We start from the raw sequence: 23,728 nt of genomic DNA, 5'->3' as shown, positions 1-23,728 counted from the left end.
AATCAGATAAAACTACAATAAAATTTGAAAATGCTTGTTTATAAAATATTAGTCATAAAGTTCAAAAATAAGGTTTATAAACTGTTAGATATTATTGAATGGCTAAATACAAAACTACTATTAGTTTGGAAGGTTATTGAGAACTTTCCAACATACTGTCAGATGTTTGGGTTTTTTTTTAAAGGGAATTTTCTGACTCATTTTTAAAGCAAGTTGTTTGTGTTTTTGATTTGTTGTTCTTATCACCTTTCTTTATATTTTGGAATACTGTGTTTTTTGTTTTTGTTTAAATCAATATTTGATAAGAGCACTTAATTAAACCAAAGAATATTTTTCATTGTGGGTGTCAAAAAATACACACGCACACATATATATATTTGAGACAAATGTTATTGAAAAGCACGGAATTCTTATGTTTCACTATCTTTTTTTTTTTTTTTTTTTTTACTTTCTCCAATCTCCGAATAATTTTTTTTTTTTTTTTTTTTTTTTCCAAAATTATTTAGGTTGGATCCATATGTTTGTTCAGCAAGCACTTTCGATCAGAACACTTCCATCATCCTTAGGCATATTCTTAAAATTGTATTATAAAAAATTATGCTGGGAATTATATATATATATATATATATATATACACACTTTTTTTTGTCACAGTCACGTGGTGGCTAATTAAGAATTAGGTGGGTAGACAATTTTTATATATATATATAGACTATCATTATTTTCACCATAGATAGATGCTCAGTTGATCACCTTTGCTCCTCACTTGTAGAACATTTGCAGCAGATACTCGTCTAGCTACAACAAGTGTCAACAATTTCCCTTATCTGTGTCTACAACTAAAATTCCATAGGCAAAGTTTCTTTCCTAGAACTACCTGTTCATGGAAGACGATACCGCAGAGTTGCTACCCAACTGACTATAACATGGTCATTTTCAAGTCTAACAGAAATTAGTTCCTATTGAGCCACCTCCTTGAACACTACCCAAGTTCCATCATTACCAGTCATCAGTGTTGTTTCACCGGCCACCCGCCACTCATCCTCAAGTGGCCCCTGGGCTTTGATAAGCAGTGACTTCTAATAAAAAATAAAAGCAAGAGTAGCTAAAATAAGCAATTGTTGCAAACAACTGATTGCTGTTGTATAATGCTGGATTTCCTTACTCGTACATAGAAATAACCATAAATTACTATCTTTATTGAAGAACAGCAGAAAAGAAAGAAATATGTAGTTTTCTCATACGTAGAATAAATGCGGTTGTGCACTCACACAAAAATAAATATGATTCGAAAGTCATTCACTTAGATTACTGGAATCCGTAACTAGATGCAAGGCACTAACGCATCAACTTTAAAGCATAAAAAAGATTCACAAGAATTACACATGAACAGCAATTGTAACGAAGACGTATATTATTAGCCATTGCCAGTGCACTACAAATACACTTTCTTCATCATTATTATTGACATTACTTTTCAACTTCTATTTTATGAGAACTCTATAAATAGTTGAAATGAAGAGATGTGATTTTTGTTGTTTGCTAATTAAGAAAATTGCAGAAATAACAGAGCTGTTACATATAAACGGATGTTCATGCATGGAACAATAAGTACATAACCGACTATATTTAACTCGTATCATTCTCATTCTTTATGGCACTTCATACCAGTTGAGGACACATCTTCAACAATCAGTCCAATGAGGGTGGGGTTCAGTGGAGCCAGCTGCCCTGCTGTCAAAATCAAGTATGTTCCTCATCAGTCCTAGGAAGTGCTCCTTCTCAGTTTTTATTTTCTCTTTCAGGTGTCGATTTATTGCCAATCCCCTAAGGCGCCCCATACCAGAGAATACTGGCAGGGTTGTTAAGGCATTTTTGTAGGGCCGGAGTGGACTACCTCTAGTATGCTGGCCTTTCCATCTCCACCATGTGCTCCTGCGGTGGGAGGTTAACACCATTATCATATTAAAAGAAAACTCTAGTATAAGCATCTCCAAAATGAAATTATTCCCCCCCTCCTCCCCCCGAAAAACAACATCAGAGGTAATTCGGTTTTCTTGTAATAGGAAAACAAAAGAATTATGTATTTGTATCTAAATTATTTTGAATCAAAATGTTTAGTTTTTTTAGTTTTTTTTTTTAAATTTAATTGATGATAATCTGACACCATGTTGAAAAGTTCTTAATAACCTTCCAAACTAATAGTTTTGTATCTAGCCATTCAATAATATCTTACAATTTATATACATCTACATATTAATAGGATAGTGTTTGTGTGGTGTGTGCTTTTTATTTTGTGTCACACTTACATTGTCGTTTGTGATGGACTTCCATTTCTTGTAATAAATAATTTTACCAAGAATTCTTTATAAGTTTTGGTTTGGATTATAGCTTAAGGAACTCAAGTCATATATATATATATATATATATTCATAAGTTTTGGTTCTGATTCAAGCTGATGCATCCAAGTCATATGGATATATTTTCTTATTTTTGAAATCGCAACTTTATAATATATAAAAAAAAAAAATCGATAGAACGCTAACTCTATAATATATACACAATCTGCAAGAATTAAACTATCATATTTAAGCTCATTTTACGACTAGGGTATACCGGGCGTCCCTGCTAGTTTAGATAAATACTTTTGCAGTTTTAACAAAAGAGCTACAATAACATCAAAGCGTCTCCATTTACGCTGAACATCTACAGAATACCAACACCAATATATTACATATGAAAGGAGTCCTCTGTGGAATTTCCACAGGTCCTGCTAGTTATTCATTAATCTAAAAACTACATTACTGAATAATATATATATTACTGAAATAGGATTCTTTTTACTCAAACATGTCATAGTATTGAATTCTAAAATATATTTACAGAAATGTTTAAAGCACACTAATGATTATAGTTGGTATCAGGTTTTAAAGAGTATCCAGTTTTATAGCTGCCTGCTTTTGAAACTTAGCCATCTCATTAAATATACATCTTAGCCAAATTAATCATGGCACTTATCATATGCTCAAAGTAGAAAGTAACATCAACCAGCATTACTAGTGATTGAGCCATTAAAACATAACGAAAAAAAAAAAAACTTTTAAAAGGATAAAAACAGTGTTATTGCAAGCAGTACATCTAAGATATAAAACTAACATGTCGGATTTTCAAAGTCTGACTTGAATAGGGTTTAACCCGACAAATCAAACTATTTCTTACTAGCTATTTTTTCAGTTGTTATTGTTACACAATGTTAACATACTCGACTAAAATTTATTTTAAAAATTACTTAGTTCTGTCCAGATGACCTTTAACGTGAATCACTTAAATAATTACCTAAAAAATAAAAAACCAACAAGAGAGATAATCAAGTTTCAATTGAATAAAATAGTTGTCCAACTCAATTTTTAAAAAGTGTAAAGAAATAAAAATTAAAATAACTTCACTGTACCTCGAATAATATCAGGTATATACAGCTAATTGTTTAAAAATTAGAAAACTTAGTGTACAGACATTTTCTCTTATAAAAACAGATTAAAAGCCATGCACAATTATATTGTGTTCTTCAAAAGTAAATATATTAATTATATCATGTGACTTCAAGTGTGTACCCCCCCTCGATGCATTACCATTTATTGATTAGAACAAAGTACTATAATAAACATAAAATATATATATTCACATATATTATTTGAGAAAAAAGTGTGTAAGGCTGTTTAATAAAAGAAAAAACAAAAACAAAGCAAAAAAACCCCCAAAAAACATGGAGACTTTTTCAAATGATGAATTATAGTAAAACAGTTTATAATTAACTTCACATATATAAATATTGGCAGCTGTAAATTTTAAGATAATAAATTTTGTTTTTTAACATCAGTGTGTTCATGGTAAATCAATTCTTTTTAAGATATGAGTTATCATTTTTTGAAATAGTATTCCTATGATCTATTAAGATCTGTGTATAATAAACAATATTCCTGTAAATGTCTCAACAAGACATCAGCCAATTTGTATTCAAAGAATTGGGACACATTTTGTCTCTACAAAAGAATGAACAAACAAAACTAGGTTCTTAGAATTTTGTTTAAATTAATTTTTTTTTTTTAATGGAAATTGCTCCATACAAGGTATGAAGCCACTTTATGTAAGAAGCTAAAAAAGATATTAAATGGATAGATTTTGCCTCAGAAAACAGCAATTCTTTCCCCTTTGTCGGAAAGATCACTCATGGAATGTAAGGACTAAAAGATAAAATAAGGGAAGTGAGAGTTACAAAGTTGAAAGTAAATTCAAGGTTTACTTTCTACTCTTGATTTGAAAATTCATAAACTGTTACATCTTTTAAGATATTCTTCTTGCATAACTAATATCAAGTCTCATTTCCATATTATCCTTATTATTTAGAAACATGAAACCTTATTTTTATATGAAAGTAAAGAAATTTATTTTACTATCTAATTTACACAAGTGTTTGTGGTGTGTACAGACACATGTAAATTAGATAGCTATGCTGGAGCAAGTTTCTAAAGGCTCGCACAAAGACATTAATGAATATTGGAGAGTGGTTTAATCGCCATAGAGATGGGAAAAATTCATAGCAAAGGAAGAGCGAAGCGACTTGATAAATTAATTAAAAATGTTGACTAATCAGAACGATTAAAATAGATTTTTTTTTTTAAATATCGCAATTCTAGAACTAAGATATTTTAGTGTATTTTGTATTATTTAATCATATAGAGAGAACCCCTTAAGCAAACTTTGATTAGCTCACATTTAGTATAGTATAATAGATAATTTAATAGAACTGATATTTTACAATTTTCCATTATTAAAACGAGAAATAAAATTCATTATAACACAAAGCACAACAATAATTCTACCCATAACTTATTTTAATGGCATTAGCTAAGCAATAGTTTTTAATGTTTAATAAAAGGTTATCTTTGGTTTAATGGGATTTCTTTGAAAACTCAAAGCTTAGGGAATATGATTTAAGCTTTTAATTAAATCTGGACTCAAATACTGTCTGTTTACACCAGAGGCAGTGAGGGTCTCCTATCCTAAATGTTTAAAATAAGATACCTCCACCCCCACCCACACTGCTGCGAACAGTCAAAGGCAATGTGTAGTGTTTGTTCTGATGTTACACTTAGTCTGTCTTTGGTCAGTAAAGGGGAAATCCTTCTAGATTTGGGAGATTTGTATTTTGTTCCAATCCAGAGTGCCTCATTTTTGAGGAACTGGATTTCCTCTACATTATAAAAAAAAAAATAAATAAAAATAAAAAATCGACCTTTACTCTCATGGGAAGGCAAGTAAATGATAAAAGTCAGCAGATACTCTCATCTCGACTGCTGTGAATAGTATTTGTGTTTAGGTAAAGGACCAATATTTTTAATCATGATTTTTCCTTGTAGAACTAGTTTTCTTAACCGACTCATTATTCTGATGTACAGTAATTAAAGATTAAATGATAGCTACAACAACATTACAAAAACTCAATATTATCAGCCATTTCAAAATATGTTCAATTACAGTATCTATTTTAAAAAAGAAACATTTTTTAAAAAGGACATTTTTTTAAAAAAGAAACAATTTTAGTCACTTAAGCAGTTGTCCAATCAACATATTGAAAAAAAAAATTCTCAATTTAAATAAAACTGCTATAAGTAGCAGCAGCTGCAGGGGAAATTACAAGAGTTTTGCATATAACAATGAATAGTGTTTATACAAAAACCTCAAGGAGTGCTGAATAAAAACAAGGAGGAAGGAACCCTTTCTAGAGTTTCAGTATCTTTTTGTTTAGGCAAGCAAGAGAAGCATATAGTCTTATAAAAAGTGAACACTAATCACTTTAGGAACGGCAAGTGCAGGAAGCAAGTATCTTCAAGGAAAAACTAATAATAATTAATAGAAAAAACTGGCAAAGCGATCTCACCGGATCTTTTCCGGTGCAGCTTTGAGACTAGCCAGGTTAGGGTTTAGAAGATTTAACAAAGTATATAGTAAACATGTCAAAAATCTTGCTACACTTCATGTTTTCAAGTAGAGTAAGTATATCTACAGTATTTCTTAAAGTATTAAAAAAAAAAAAACCTTCAGGAGAAACATTTACCGGTTCTCCTTTTTTAATAAGGATTAACTATTGTGTAAATTAGAAAGTAAAATACGTTACTTTACTTTCATATAAAAATAATAAGGAATAATACTTCTAAATAAGGACAATATAGAAATGACACTTGATATGTGAATATATAAATATGACAAAGGTTACAAGTCCAACATTTAAATGCTTACTGTACACAATTAATACTGACACACACATATATAAGTTTTATTTTCCAATCATATTCCAAATAATAATAAAGAGCATACTTAAAAGATATTAGTTGTTTACAACCATTTCAAGTCAATATTTACTTTTAATCATACAATGTAACCAAAATTAAAACTACAAAGTTAAACATATCTAATACTAGTCTACCCGTTGGCCCTTAAAGGGTAAGATGAAAATGTTCAAAATAAGTAATGAAGATTATTTTTATTTATTTATTTTTTTTACATAGGCGTCACCACTTATCAAGGCCGATAGGCCACTCAAGGATAAGGGTTAAAGAGTGTAGAGTAGTCAAAAGGACAATATAGTAATCGATAGTAATGGAAGTTCGGTAAATTTGTTAACTTAAGTGAAACGGCTCATCAGAAACTTGTTCACGTTGGACTTGAAGACAACCATATTATAGACAGCTGGAAAGCAGGAAAACGGAAGACAATTCCACAAGCGTGCAGTTCTAAAAAAGAAGCTTTGATCATGGAATCTACGTTTAGGTTTAGGTATAGATAAAGAGTGGGGAAAATTATTGATAATGTTTTCAGCTAGTCTAGTGTTTCTTGTGAAAGTTTGGCGAGGGGGGACCATAGATTGAAGCTCAGCCGAACACTTTCCATGAAAATAACGATAAAGCAGAGACAAACTCGCAACATCTTTTCTGTGAGATAGAGGTTGCAGCGAAGAGAAAAGGACATCTCCCACCAGGCCACGAAGTCTATTTTGAACCCTATCAAGGCAGGACAAGTCTTTTCTAGCAGCTCCTGCCCATATGTGGCAACAGTATTCCATCCTTGGACGTATCTGGCTCTCATATAGATAGAGAATTGCATCAGCAGTGAGATATCTACTGGATCGATAGAAGGATCCGGCCATTTTTCTAGCGGCCTTGGCAACAGATTTGATGTACATATTCCATTTAAGATCAGGAGTAAAGGTCAAGCCCAGAAGCTTGTCAAAACTTGAGGCCTCCCCAAGACGAGAGCCATTCATTTTAATTGATGCCAGATGGGGATCAGAACGTTGATGATGTAAAGATAGAAGCTTGGTTTTAGATGCATTAAAAGTAACCAGCCACTCCTTTCCCCATTGTACAACGTGATCAAGATCAGAGGAGAGAGAATCGGAGAGAACTTGGTCGTTTACTGTCTTAGATGTGCTACCATAGATGGTAGTGTTGTCAGCAAAAATGTCTATGAATGATATAAGGATGTGATTTGGAAGATCATTAATGTAGATCAGGAAAAGAGTTGGGCCCAGGATGGACCCCTGAGGGACTCCAGCATTTATACTGTGAGCTTCTGATTTTTGCCCATCAACTGCTACTCTTATGAACCTATCAGAGAGAAATGATTTAATAATTAAGACATTTCTAGCTATACCATAGCTGGAGATCTTGTGAAGTAAACCTTTATGCCATACCCTATCAAAGGCCTTTGATATGTCAAGAGCAATTGCCCTAGAAAGGTTGCCTCTGTCAAGAGATTCGCTAATCCTATGAGATATAACTGTAAGCACATCTGCTGTAGATCTAGCAGAATGGAAACCATATTGTGTGTCACTAAGAAGGTTATTTTTGCTGAGATGGTTGATTACTTCTCTATTTAACACAGATTCCAGCAACTTACTCATGACGCACAGGAGACTTATTGGCCTGTACTGAGAGAGGGATGAACGATCACCTGAATTCTTAAATACAGGACATACTGATGAGATTTTCCAGGGTGATGGGAAGCAATTCTCCTTAAGACAACGTTTAAACAGTTTTGTAAGTATGGGTGCTAGTTCTGGTTGAAGTTTTTTGAGTACTATAATTGGAATACCGTCAGGGCCAGTTGCTTTACTGGAATCAAGGTTTTTGATTAGCTTGGCAACATCACGTACAGATATTTGTATATCACAGTGTGTTTTCTGATACAGGAGGAAATATTGGGGGTTGGCGGCCTTGGTCGCAAAGCGTAGAATTAGCTGCAAAGTTCTTGGCAAAGAGTTTGGCTTTGTCTGATGCTGACAAGATTAACTCCGGTCCATTGATGATAGTTGGGATAGAGCACACGCTTCTGTTCAGGATTCTGTTTGCAATTTGCCAAAACTGGTGGGAACCAAGCCGCTGCTCAGCTACTTTGGACTTGACGGACTGAGCATGCAACTCTCTTGCGTTCTTTATTACTTTCTTACAATGGTTGCTGGCAGTCCTGAAAGTGACTTTAGTTTCCATACATATTGTATTTGAAGTGATGAGTGGGAGAAAAAAAAAAAAAAAAAAAAAAAAAAAAAAACACAGCAGAAAGCCTCCAGAGGACTACTGCAAGCACTAATTAAAATTAAGGAGACCCTACTAAAACCAAGTTTCTACCTCCGGCCTTTCCTTGAAGAGAAAATATTTTTTAAGGTCTGTAAAAAAAAATAAAAATAAATCATCAGAATCCACATGAGTGCTAGTAAAAACAGTAAACATGATTATAAATATGATTATTGTATATTTATATTGAAATCATTTTTGTTTTTTTAACTCAACGGAATTAAATTACATTTATTTGTAAGGAAAATATGTTAAAATAAAATATTGCTGATATTGTGTATGCTTTGAATAGCAGCAGTGGTTTTTAACATTGGACTTAAGGCAGAGCAACCATGAAATAGGTAAGCAATCGAATTTTTGAAACTGGAAGTCATAAACTGGATAGACTGTTTAGACGTCTAAGCAAGCAAGCTGATCCGAGTTTTATAATTTTATACATTGTGTGTGTGTGTAATCTTGTTTGTTTTTGTGAGGAATAATCTTTACCAAACTACTCTAAATTTTTGGTCTACAAACTTGAAACTTGATGTATAGGGGATTCGGACATGTGGAATAAATCCGATTCGGTTTTTAGCCTAAAAAGGTTCAAACTGAAATTATTTTCATTAAAGAACTATACATTAAAAGTGGCAAAAACATCAAGCCAGATCATCGAACTGTGAAACATTTTGTCAATGAGAGTAAAGGAAGGAAAAACAATAGCGTCAGACCAAGAGTGACCACATCAAGAGACTTAAGAAAAGTCAAAGAGTTTGTCTGCAAAGTCATACAGTACAAACAAAATTATTTTTGATCATGCTGGGGTTACTAAAATTTCGAAAGATCTGAAATTGAATTTTGAAACAAGTAGCAGACCAGAGAGCGCCAATCAAATGTCCCTCTTTAAGGCTAGAAGTGATTAACATGGGCCACTAAGTTGCTTAAAACAGATTTTGACGATGTTTTATGGACTGATGAAACTGGAGCAATGCAAGAGGACTGATGGTTGAACCAAAGGATGACTTTTAAAAGGTGGCAGCATTCGTCTACGGTATAAACACGTCAACAGAGAGGCAGAGGAGTAATGATTTGGGCAGAGATCTTTAGCAGTCAAATCGTTGGACCTTTTTAGTTCTTGATGGTGTTAAAATGAATTTAGTGAACTATTGGTTGTTCTTGGAAGAGCATTTGTTGCTTTGGTTGGGTTCATAGAATGATGATATCAAATAGTCTCATTGTTCAACAAGATAATGTGCCAAACCATGCTTCTCGGTTCACAAAAGCTTGGCTTTCAGATAAAAGAATCTTTGGTGAACAACTGATGGATTGGCTTCATCAGAACCTGGATTTAAATCTCATACAAAACCTCTGGTCAATTATTAAGAGGAAGGTGTACAAGAATGGACACCAATTCAGTAGTAAGAAAGATAGAGAGAGGATTAAAAAAGTATCTTCTCAAATTTCACAATGGAAAACCTAACATCCTCTGGTTGATTAGAAGATTGATGGACTGGATTAATAAAAGAAAGCGGATTATGGATTAAATACTAACAACCATAGTTTTTTTCTTTTTTTTTTTATTTCAAAACAGTTTTTCAATAAAATTTAATGAGAAATGGTACAATTACCATTATAACTATAAAACTTGTACGGCACAATCATGTTCACACACTGGTTCTCACCAGATCACCAAAGTTAAGCAACGTTGAGCCTGACCAGTACTAGATGGGTGACCAGTTGGTATGGTTAGGCGCTGTATGTACCTTCTGAGAAGGTTGGGCATGAGGACAACACTCACCCTGAAAAAAAAAAAAAAAGAACTCTTCGCTACAAAAGCATCTACAAAGTTGTAGATGGTCTATACCCCTCCAGGGACTCAAGGCTATGGATGGACATTGTAAAAATTAATGTAATCACAGTTGATTTTCATTGAAAGGTTTTGCATTTTTCCTAATTATTACAAAAAACTTGTATTCTTTCTGAAAATGTGAATGTATATTTTAATTTAGTTTTTACTTAGATTTGTGTACATATAAAAAAAATAAGTGATGAAATTTTACTTTTGGAAAAAATAGGGGGTTGTTATTACAATTTTTAATTAATATTACATTTTTTGCAAACTTTTGGTCCACACAGTATGCATAAAAAAAAAAAAATTTTTTTAAATTAAGTCGAGAATTATTATGTCATGATTGAAAGTTTTCAAAAATGCAATAAAACAATACACCATATTTACATTGACAACTCGACAAAGTATATACTCGTACAAGTTATTACTTTTTGAGAAACTTGGCTTTCTGTCAATTTCTAGGTTAATTAACACATTTTTATTCATTAGCTGCTTATTCCCGTTTTCTAAAAGCAGCCAGGAATAATAAATACAAAACAAAATCTCTTAAAGATTGATATGTATAAAGAATGTGAAAATATACAATACTGATTGAATATATGGAACAGGCACATTATATATATATATATATTCAATAATAAAAATAAATATATAGATTATTTATGTGCCTATGTATACCTATGGACTGGAAGTTTCTAGCTTTAAGCCATCGTTTATATATATATATATATATATATATATATATATATTAGTCATCCACATCCAGTATTGTTTCGCAGCTCATCAGTGCAGCTAAACAAGCAACTACCTCAAGCCAGGATCAAAACCCGATCGCCCAAACAACAGTCAGAGCTTCTAACTGTTGCGCTATATGGCTGCTGCTATGTGGGCAGTGAATTAACAATGTTTTGTCATTGTCCAAATACCTAAGCTCAATTTGTTTACACAAAGAGCATCGCTTCACACGCTAATGGTAATTTGTATATCACTTCCCAAATGCTCAACCTTAGATAGGGAGCATTATATATAAATATATTTTTAAATAAAATAAACGATATAATTTACAAAAGAATAAAATAGGACATATTGAAAAAGATATTAAAAATTTTTCATGTACGTATTTTAATATACTGATTTTTTTTTTTTTTTTTAAATCACACAAAGGTAAGTTATATTGGAAATAGAAAAGTTAAAATATTTTCTTAAAAAATTCAATCATCCGTTAAATGTCTGTCTTACATGCTAGCAGGTGTTGAAGAAAAAAAAAAAACTGACTTCCAAACTAACCTATCTTTGGTCAAGTCTTTATCCCTCTTTATCACTTTTTCCTATGTTTCTCTTGGTTTCTTCATGCCAATCGACCATGCTACCTCAACTGTTCTACATCTACTAATCCAACCACTGTTATCCATTCCTTTAATGCGACTAAACTGACTTCTTCCAAGGTATCCAGGTCTTCCTCCTTTTTCTCTTTAAGTTCATCCTTATCACTTCCTCCCCTGCAAACTGGATCTGCTATCTTAACTAGCATACACCTATTAAATAACTCTCACCCAGTCTTTTAATGTATAACTATACTAATAATAAAATGAAATAAAGTTTTATGTATAACTATACTAATAATAAAGTTTCTTTTTGCACACATCTCACTATACTCTCCAGATTCAAACTTCCTCCAACGTCATAAGATGCAAATCTGTCTTTAAAACTCGCATTACATATCCATTATATCTTTTCTCCCAGCAATACACACATCCTCAACCCTAGAGTGAAATTTAAAATTAAAAAAGGCTGTTGTGTATATTCAGTGCGATAATAAAATAAAATTGGGCAAAGTATGAAATAAAAGGAAACCAGATTTTTTAAAAATTCTTTTAATCAACATGTGAAGATCACTCCTCCCCACCCCGTAATTACAAAGATTATTGGGGAGGGGGGGGGGTCAATGGAGTATTTATTTTTTATTGCATAAAAAAACCATATAGATATCTGTATTATCTTACTGACACAACACAATCCTGTAATTCATGATAATAATAATTGAAATTTTTCGATAACAAAAGAAAAAGGCAACACACATCCTGCATTTTTTTGTACTTTACTTCTGCAGATACATATTGACGATTTTAAAATAGAGCGCATTATAGTAGTTTAATCTAAAAAGACTTGGTGTTAAATACTGTATAGATTATTTGGTACAAAAATACTGATTTACTTGTCTTTTTCTTCTTTTTTTTTCACAAGATAAAACAAGTAAAAATAATGAAAGATTTTGTGCACTGCTATTTCATGTGTAATGCCTTTAATATTCACATTAATGAAATTAATATTTATACTCTCTATTTTTAGAGCAGGTTTGTTTCATATGATTATGTTATCTTTGCCTAGATTTAACGCTTTTTCTTCTTTGAAATTGTCATTGTAATAAGAACTTTGCTTGGTATACCATTAACTAAGTTATATATATCATTAAGTACAACATAAGGTTTAAAAAAAAAACAAAAAAAAACAACAACTTAATTCGATCAAGATAAAATTTTATAATTGAGCATTTCCTGTGTCAAACACTTATAGAACACAAAATTACTGGACAGAATTGTAAATTTAACATAGGAAGAACCTTTAGCAAATCCTTTTTGGTAGTCAAAATTATACTATTACTACTACTAATAATAATAATAATCATAATGGCAAAAAAGAAACCTTGAAAAATACTACTGGGTATGTAAAAAATAAAGGTAACACTAAAACTACTATCACTATTCCCACCACTAGTTAACGTTTATAGGCCCTGAAACTACTGCTCAAAATTGTGCTAAATATAACATAATAAACCACGTAAAATGAGTGATATCAAAACGAACACTACCTAATCATTTTGATGGAGATTTGATGTGTTCCTATTTGCTTACTATGAGGGCAATTTAGACACAATGTCGGTTTTTATGTTGAATGAGCAGGGTTCATATCTAAATACTTCCAAAAGAGATACTCTAGATAGGACTAAAAAAATAAAAAATTATCCTAGTCAAGAAGGTTTTCTCCTCCTCCTCTGACCAAAAGAAGATAATCCGAAGGCCAGGTGGTGTGTTGCTAACAAGAATTTTCACATTTCAGATATTACATTGGGTGTGAGAATTTATTTTCAAAAATGTTTTATTACCACCGCTAAAGTAGAGGCTGTGTGTGTGTGTGTATATATATATATATATATATATATATATATATATATATATATAGGCCAGCTTCCATATTGCTTGACCAATCGTTACCAAACTTGGTGAAAATATTTAGTTCACTGATTAAGGAAAAAAAATCACTTTTGGCAACAACTTTGATTTTGCTTGTTATGCTGATTAATCGAACTATTATTCTCATCTTGGGTGTTAATAGTCCAATTAATCAACATAACGCAAGCGTTCACATCTCATCTAAAAAAATTCAGAATTGCAACTTTGGTTTTGTTTATGATAGAAACCGGATACCTGGCCCATATTGTAGCCACTTAAAACTCATCCTATGATATTGACGTTGAAAAGTTAAGTAACAGTTGAAATTTGCATAAAATTTCAGCCGTTTTCAAATTTGATGCATGATCTTTGATAACAGTAATTACTATTCAAAATTTTACCCTGATTAGATAAAGTTTATCACTCATAAACGTTTCCATGGCATAAATTTATCAACTAGGCTTCAACCCCTGTCCCATCACCACAATGTTGCATCCCTGTGCCTGTTTTACAAGTAGTTTACTGGAATGTGCTCTGATGAACTCATTGCACTTGTGCCCCCTCGATGTACATATCCTCCGATAAACCTGCTTAGCAGCAAAATCACACCCCTTCACTGCTGAGATCCCTAAAAGCCAGAAAACTTTCTACTCTAATAGCTTTCTCCCTAGAACAGCTAGATTTTGGAATTCCTTCCCTGCTACCTGCTTCCTTGATGCAGAAGTCCAAATGTAATGTAAGCCAACATCTTGTTAATTTTTCTTAGGCATGGTCCAAATTAGTAGTCCCTTATGTCCATGTGGCAATATGCCTTGTTTGCGGTGAAGGGAAGTAAAAAAAAAACTGTTTCATATAAAATAAGGCTCACATAAGGCAGCCATTTTTACATTTTCAGGCAGAGGTATGAAGGAATTGTAAAGTTCTCGTTTACATAGTGAAATGAAAACTTTATCGTAGAGAATTTTTACGATTGTAAAAAAGTTTTTATATTTTAAAAGTTCAAATTTAAAGCAGACAGGATTTAATCAAATTTAAAAAGTTTATATTCAAATTATTTAAACTATATTAAAAATTATCCTGCTTAGTGTGAAGTAGGGATCTAGATTCAGCATAATTAATTTTTATCTTATTTAAAGTATCTTAAATATTTGTTTCAAAGAAGCACATTTTAATATTTGGAATTGAACCAAATTTAATTGAAAGCAGCCTTAGCAGATCAGCTGCATAACAAGAGAGGAAAGCAAAAATCATGGAAAGAAACAATATAAAAATGTAGTAGCTACGTATTTCTGTGTTCGTGTGTGCGTGCATGCTTACGTGTAAATAAAATGAAACCTACTATTCCAATAAACAACGTATAATAGCAATATTTCAATTAATAACAGTTTCATATCTAACATCTCAGCATATTTTATATTAATTATACCTATTCGCCATTGCCCAGAGTCTTTCGTCTTTTTTTTTTTTAACCAAATTATTTTTATTTTAAAATAAAAGTTATTGGGAGTTAAAATTCAAGTTAGATTTAATTATCACCATATTGCTTGCTCATTAAACTATCAATTGAATCAAATTGTTATAAAACTAATTAATCTTTATAAAATGATCAAATGCAAATAGATGTGGAACCCAATACTGCAGTGCTGCTTCCCAGCTGACTATAACAGTTTTCAAGTCCAATGTAAACAAGTTCTTGTTGAGTCATCTACTGAGATAAACAAATTCTACCCAATTTACACAATTTATTGACTATCTGGCACTCATTAATCCTTATCCTCAAGTGTCTTTGGGTTTGGTGACTCATTAGTATAAAAGAAAAAAACATTTTAAAACTTTAAATTTTAGTTTACTAAGAATTAAAAAATCCTTACTTAAATGCTAAAAAATTCTTTAAATTTCAAAGGGTCACAAAATTATTTATTTCCTTTTTTTTTTTTTCTTTTTTTTTTTAAACCAAGATGTAAATCTTAGTTCAACTTGTTTATAAATAAATCCAAATACATTCTAATGGATTTCATTTTTTCAATTTAATTATTTTTAATTAGGATTTTTTCTTTTAGAATTTTGTATTTTATGCTATTGAATTATTGACTTCAATAAATAATTGATTAACGGAAAAAAAGTGTTTCAATATCAAAGTTACATTGCTACAAGAAACACATACACGAGGAGTGGTAACATAATTTTATTAATATAGAGACCAAATTTTAGATAATGGATTCATCTTGTTTAAGCACATTTGATACTGAAAGTTACCAGCAGATATTTAGCATTTCTGTGCGAGAGGAAAAATGAATAAGAGAAACAACATTTTCCACCCAACATTTTATTTAGTTTTTTTTTTGTGTGCATGTGGGGAAGGGGGGGGGGTAAAGATCGCTAAACTCAATTTTTCTAAATATAATTACATGTTTTCCTAAGTAAAAAAAATGACATTAATATAAGTTTTATAGAGACTGAAATATACTACAGACTGGTAACAGTTTGCTTGGCTAGGTCGCTAACAATAAGGCATCTTGTATATTGCTACTTCAAAATATATTTATAAAAAAAAATTTAGGTCAGTTAATCACAAACCAGTCAAGACATGTGAAAGTGACAAAGATTTATTTAAAATAATAAAAAAGGAAATAATTTCTTCATACAAATTAATCGTTTCTATAAAAACATGTCACCCATAATTTTTTATTATAAATTAAAAGAGTATTTACAGTTTGGATGTGAGAATTGTCCTATAACAGCATTATTGATTCAAAATAGATTTAAAATAAATAAATAAAAATGGTTTTAATTAACTGAAAATGAATAATCATATTCTTATATTTTAAAGTTAATTTCTCATTGGTTAGATTATCTTTTTAGAAAAAAAAATCATACATTATTCATAATATTTGATAGAATTAAGACAAACTAAGGTTTGTACTTCAAATAGCTAATCTAGTTGTGTGTGTGTGTATATATATATATATATATATATATATATATATATATATATATAAATTTGACCCGGAAATTCAATATTTATAAGCAGTCATGACCAGGAAAGTATGAAATAAAAATACTGTTTTTGAATTTTGATAGGCAATTTTATTTTATGAGTTTGTAGTCATTAAAAAATTCCATTATTTATTTGAATCAAATGATCGGGTGTTTTTCTTTCATTTTATGTTGAAAAGATTTTATTACAAATTTCTGAAACATACATAAAATTTTGTTGAACACAATTATATAATTGTAACTATATCAAATGTTATATATATATATATATATATATATATATATATATATATATATATATATATATCAGGAATTTGTGATCAATTACTTATAATCACCGATTATTCAAATCACAAAACATCTAGTTTTTATCTTATTAACAAATTCACCAAGTCTATACATGAACATCATGGTATGACTTTCTGTCTACTTTGCTCCTCATAATAATAAATCAAACATATCTTATGACACACCCTATAAAGTAACACATCACTATGGAGGTTTGTTGTGTATGGGTGTGTATAGAGTTTTATGGTTTGGGAGGAACCATAAAAGTAAAATAGCCCCCCCCCCTCCAAATATCTCCAATTTGCATGAAATTCAAACCATAGGTATTATAGGGCAATTAAGATTCCCCAAATTTCAAATTATCTGAATATTTTAAGATGTTGTTAAGAAGGCTAAAAATAAAAAATAAAAAAATTAAAAAACTCACAAAATCCATTTATAATTTTCTTTCATTTCTTTTCTGACATTAAAGCAGGCTACAACACGGTCTTCAAATGATGTTCAAAAATACTTGACCATCCTCATAAGTAATCAAATTTTGTTCATTCATCATTTTTAATCCTATCATAATATTCTTTATTCAACTGACACTATTCAGCTCAGTAACCCTTATCCTTGAATAGCTTTTAGCCTTGATAGCGGCATTTCAATCAATATAAATTAATATTACAAGATTCATTCAAACTAATTACCCGGTTATGAATTTTGGAATACACAGGGAATGTAAAAGAGCAAGGTTTCATTTATGTTTTAGTAGAACAAAAGAACTGGGCTAGGAAAGGGCCTTTTAAGCCAAATTTCAAAATTATTTGAGTATAAGTGTGAGGCGGCATAAAAGGCACCCTCACCACACACAAAAATTGGTCTCTGTTATAATTTTTCTTTTTTTTTCTTAATATTGAATTTGTTTTAAGTTTGCGTCAGGTAAATTATGAAACTAATTAACCAATCATTATGAGTTTCTGAAGATAACTTCTAGAAATACCTGTGAGGATTGTTTACTTTTTTTCAAAGTCGACAGAACACTGCTTTAAAAATAAATGTATCCATGGGTTCAAAAATTTTTTTATGAAATTTGAAACAGACGTTGATTTATTTGAGAGCGCCAAAAAGAGCTTTAAATATATTAAAAAGTTATTCTTTAATTATGATACTGTTGAATGTGATCTCTCATCCAACCCAGATAAATCACACTAGTAGAACCTGTGTCCCAGTGTTGCCTGGGAAAATTGTAAAATCTAAGAAACTTCTACTCTTATCCCCAAACATCATATTACTATTTTTATTGAAACTTTACTTTCTGTAACTATCAATATTTCAAATTATAAATTTGAAAAAAATTCCTTGGTAGTTTATAGGTGTACAGTTGAAAATGCAAACCCTAGGATATTACTGCATTTTTTTTTTTAAATTGATACATATTTTCTAATATAAAAATGTAAAATCGAATGCAAAAATAATTAAAAAGGTACTGCAAAAAAAATCGTATTGATTTACGAGTAGTAAATATGAAAAATATTGTTTACTGTTGGTTTACAAGCATATGTGAATAATAGAACCACAGAAACGAGGGTGATAGAAACGGATAGAAATAAGAGCGGGAGAGGAAAGTGAGTAAAACAAGAGATAGTGAGAAGAAGCAAGTGATACCTAGAAACTTAGAAGTGAGTCATGAGAATTAATTGCAGTTAATCGGAACAATTAAATGAAATCTTTTTAAACATAACTCAATCCCAAAAACTAAAAATAGTTTAAAATTTATCATTTTTTTTTTTTATTAAAATATATAGGAAAAAAAGCCATAGGGAAACCAAGGTCAATTAATTCTGCTTTAGTATATTACAACCCCCCCACCCACCCACACACTTTAAATCAATATAAATATATTTTCTTTTTAATATTCTATAAAATTGTATTATCTTATAATGAATTTAACTATATTATGCTTTTAATAACATTCTCTTTTCAACCTAATAGAAAATTATATGAAAAACAAGTTTAATAATGAAAATGATCAAGGTCGATAATAGGTGCTAAACTTATTAAATATTTCTGAGCTAATTTTATGAATTGGCAAACGCAAAATAGGGAAATTTCATTTTTACAAAAGCTTGCTCACATGCCAACCAACAAAGCCACTGCACTCAGACAAGAAAAAAAAAAAAAAAAACTCGATCTTCAATAAGAATAGAACACTGTACAGCTTAACATGCTGTGTTAAAAAAAAGTTTTTCTTGATGAAGACTCTTATATGGGTAAGACATTAGAATTTAAATATGTTTATTTAAAAAAGTGTGCATTTTGATTGATCTCTGAATCTCCATATTTTCTTTTTACAAAAAAGATTATTTTATATATTACAGGGTGCGTCCCCTCTTGGTACTGCCCTGGAATTTTAAATGATTGTAAAAAGTTTTATGTAATTATCACAGCATTGTTTAAATTATCATTAAATGAATAAAAAACAAACAAAACAAAAAAACAATGTTATTATAGTAAATCTTTTTTGTTGTTTAAACATCTCCAACTTTTTAAGAGATGAGGATGCTAGTAATTTGAAATGCTTGCAAGAGAAGCAACTCTTTGCAAGAGAAAAATCTTTGTTACTTCTCTTCCACTTTAATGAACAAAGCAGATATCAATTCTTAAACTAAAGACAAGCTGAGTAAAAAAAATCCATTTTGAAAATATATTTATATTGATTAGCTGGAATAAGTATTTTCAGTAGGAAACTGAGGCAAAATAAAATATATTTGTGCCAATCTCACCTCTTAACTGTAGAGAGCAACAGATGCTAAAAAATTTTCTAATGTCATAACTTCTTTCATCGAACCACTTTGAAATTCCTTCCCTGCTCCCGATTGTACCAACATGCAGAAATTTAAATGTAATGTAAATAAATATCAGTTACACAACTTCACTTACTATACATCCTATAAATCTGGTTTCTAATCACATTAGCCGCTTACATTTCACTGACAATATGCCTGTTTTTCGATGAACAAAAATAGAACAAAAAGTTATTTCGTAGATAACTATTTGTGAAAACAAAAGATCTTGGATTCAGATATTTACTGTCTTATTTAAATTAAAAATCTATTTCATCTTTAACGACATTATTTTTAAAAATCCTAGAATGTATAATACAACCAAAATTCATTATTTTTATTTATTGCAGACTATTATCCTCATCTTTTATTCAACCAACTATTCCTCTGGCCTTCGTCAGGTGGTAACCGTGACAGGATAGAAACTCTGAATCTCCTATAACTGCATTCTCAGCAATTACTGCCTTCCATAGTTGTTGTCTCACCACGTTTTTGGCCAAGTAAACCTCTAGCCGGCTTTGGGCAGGATTGAAATCGCTATCAAAATGTGGTGAGACGACAATAACTATGGAAGGCAGTAATTGCTAAGGATGCAGTTATAGGAGATTCAGATTTCCTATCTCGTCGAGGAATAGTTGTCAGAAACGTCGTGAAACAACAACTAAAAAGATGAGGATAATAGTCCGCAATAAATAAAATCAATAATATTCATCTTAATAATGAATTCCAATTAAATAATAAATAACCGAAATTCGTTGAAATATATCAATTGATAAACTCAAAAATGTCTTTGTAAATCCATATTGTTTTACTCTTCTTTCGGAATTCATCTTGTTCATTTTTAAAATAATAGAAAAACAAAATTGTAATAAACAATGTCTAAAACGTTTCTAAACATTTTAAGATGAGGGTTATTTAAATTCTTTGGACTACTGTTTTCATCTAAAAACAAAAATAAATATAAGACTCCTAGAATTCACACTAGACTTGTCCACAAGGACCCATGGCATTGTGAAAAAAGTACTTAATAAAATTTAGTTGTAAGTTATACTCTTCTGGAGGTTGAAGGCTACTCAAAATACAACTGCGAATTACTCAAAACTTCTACTCAGTGATGGTTGAAGAAATGAAAGCATGCTACGCCCGATTAAATAAAGAGTTCCATTCTTGCAGTTTTGGGGGGTTTGACAAGACCCACCTAAAGTGCGTTGGAGGTTACATCGATCAAAACAGTAGTTCAAAGAATTCAAATAATACATAAATGTTTAAAACATTTCAGTTTAGCACGTTTTCACATGTCTACTAGCAGAGTACCTTTTCGCAAGAATGGTAAAAATAATTGCCCCCATACATAATAGTTTTGCACCACTTTTACACCTTACAAAAATTACAATCAATAATGATTCTAAACCTTATGTTTAGAATCCTTATTTCAATTGAATCAAAATCAATAACAACATTTAGATTCTAGATTTAATTTAAGGCTTAAGCTTAAAAATTGAAATTCAAGAAATCTTGCTTAATTAATGTCTAATGATTACAGATCTGATTCAATGTAAAACTGACACATCAGAACTTTTGAATTGAAAATCCCCCAAAAGCAATTGAAATCTGAAGAATTTTTATTAATACTCAATGTTGGAATTTTACAAAACCTAGAGATATCTGAATTTTCACACAAAGGCTTCCATCTCTTTTCTACTTCATTAGCATGAAACTAAATATCGCCCACATTTGGACTCTTTATGCTTTGCAGCTGTGTCTCAAAATTCATAATGACCAGTTAATTAGTCTAGGAGTGAATATATAAATCCACAAACTCAACTTTATCAATAAAATATATAAATCAACAAACTCAACTTTATATAGAGATAAGTAAAATTACTTAAGGTCCAAAGTTGATTTGAAACATGAAACTTGCAAAACTACACCCCCCCCCCAAAAAAAACTACGTTACTCAGAGTGACAAAAAAGTGACTTATAATTTCTAAGAATGGGAGCTTGACACCATAACCATCTGGTTGAACATGACAGAAACCCTTTGTTAGATTATACTTTTAATATACAAGCATATTGCTGCTAGAAATAGTAGTATTAATGACATTCAATAAGTAAAACTTTATTCTGATATTTATAAAGACATTTTGTACTTCAAACTTATAAATATTTGGCTATTAATAAAAACAAATATTTAAAAAAAAAAAAAATTCTAATGAAAATAATACACCCCAGTGTAGTTACAAAAAAAAAAAAAAAAAAAAACAACAAAAAACACGTTTTTTGAATTTTGGAGATGAGAATTACTCATTCGTATTGTTTGGATTGGTCAAACTACTGTTCTCATGTTTCACGTTCGCAAGCACCCATGGTGTAGTGAATAAAGTACAAGTAAAATTCAGTTGTAAAGTCACTCTTCTGGAGGTTGATGGTTTCATCCTCAGTGCAGACGACACTAAAAACATAATTGCGAATTACTTCGGATTTCTACCCAGCCATGGCTGACTGGACAAGAGCATGCTACTCCTGTGGATTAAATAAAGGTTTCTATTTGAAATTCCGTACAAATTCACAAATTCAACAGAAATATTCCAAAGTTTGATAATATGCACCTAAAGAAGGTCGGAGGTTACATCAACCGAAACGTTGTGCAAATAACATTAAGATGAGAATAATAGTCTGAATAATTCAAATAATATGAATAATGAAAAACATGTTTTCAAAATGAAAAAGAATCTTTTTTTTTGTATTGGGAAAGAGGACACTTTTTCACTTTGCATGCATAAGAGCAGAGTTAATAGCCTATTCGTTAATGAATATTTAATACAGTAAAACACATTTGTAAATTGACAGAGTGTCAGTATTTATGATTTAAAGATTTATCTTCCAACCGATATCTTTTAATGGTGTACACTTCAAATTTTTCTATTAATAAAGAACTGTACTAAATCTAATCAAAAATATTTTTACTATTATTTAAAAAATTGTCTTAATTGTGAATGTTATAAATCTATAAATTATAATCTCCTTTTTTTTTATTTATTTTTTTTTTTACAAGGTGACCATCACTTATCAAGGCCCCGAAGCCACTCAGGGATAAGGTTTATTGCATGTACAGAACGTTAGTGTTGAGATTTAAAGTGTCTACTTAAGGGGGCGGTTCATCAGAAATTTGTTTACATTAGACTTGAAGACATCCAGGTTGTAGTCAGGTTGGAAACAGGCAGACGGAACAGAGTTCCACAGGCGTGCAGTTCTAAGAAGCTTTGTTCATGGAATCTACGTTTTGATTTAGGCACAGATAAAGAGTGGTGAAAATTTTTGACAGTGGTTTCAGCTAGACGGGTGTTTTTTATAAAAGATTGGTGAAGGGGGACCAGAGATTGGAGCTCAGACGAGCACCTGCCATGGAAATAACGATAAAGCAAAGATAGGCTTGCAACGTCTCTTCTGTGGGAGAGAGGTAGTAGGGAAGAGAAAAGGGCATCCCCTACTAAGCTACGAAGTCTATTTTGTACTCTGTCAAGGCAGGATAGGCTGTTTTTAGCAGCTCCTGCCCAGATATGGCAGCAGTATTCCATCCTTGGACGTACTTGGCTTTTATATAAATAGAGAATTGCATCAGTAGTGAGATATCTTCTGGAGCGGTAGAAGGATCCCACCATCTTTCCAGCGACCTTGGCAACAGACTTGATGTACGTGTTCCATTTCAGATCAGGAGTAAAGGTCAAGCCCAGAAGCTTGTCAAAACATGGGGCTTCTCCTAGACGAGAGCCATCCATTTCAATTGATGCCAGATGGGGATCAGAGCGTTGATGATGTAAAGATAGGAGCTTGGTTTTAGATGCATTAAAAGGTAACCAGCCACGTCTTCCCTCATTGAACCACGTGCTCGAGATTGGAGGAGAGAGAATCAGAGAGAACTTTGTC

General features: G+C 31.1%; 1 protein-coding gene across 1 annotated transcript in view; it reads right to left on the bottom strand.

The window, feature by feature from the left end:
• Window positions 1-23,728, bottom strand: part of LOC145283749 (uncharacterized) — a 181,417-nt gene that overhangs the window by 57,750 nt on the left and 99,939 nt on the right. The gene's annotated exons all lie outside the window — the stretch shown is intronic.

This window comes from Euprymna scolopes, chromosome 8 (assembly GCF_053919585.1).
Source record: "Euprymna scolopes isolate OS-2025 chromosome 8, ASM5391958v1, whole genome shotgun sequence".
NCBI classification, from domain to species: domain Eukaryota; kingdom Metazoa; phylum Mollusca; class Cephalopoda; order Sepiida; family Sepiolidae; genus Euprymna; species Euprymna scolopes.
Note: the sequence above shows the minus strand (reverse complement) of the source record. Positions and strands in the feature narration are given on the sequence as shown.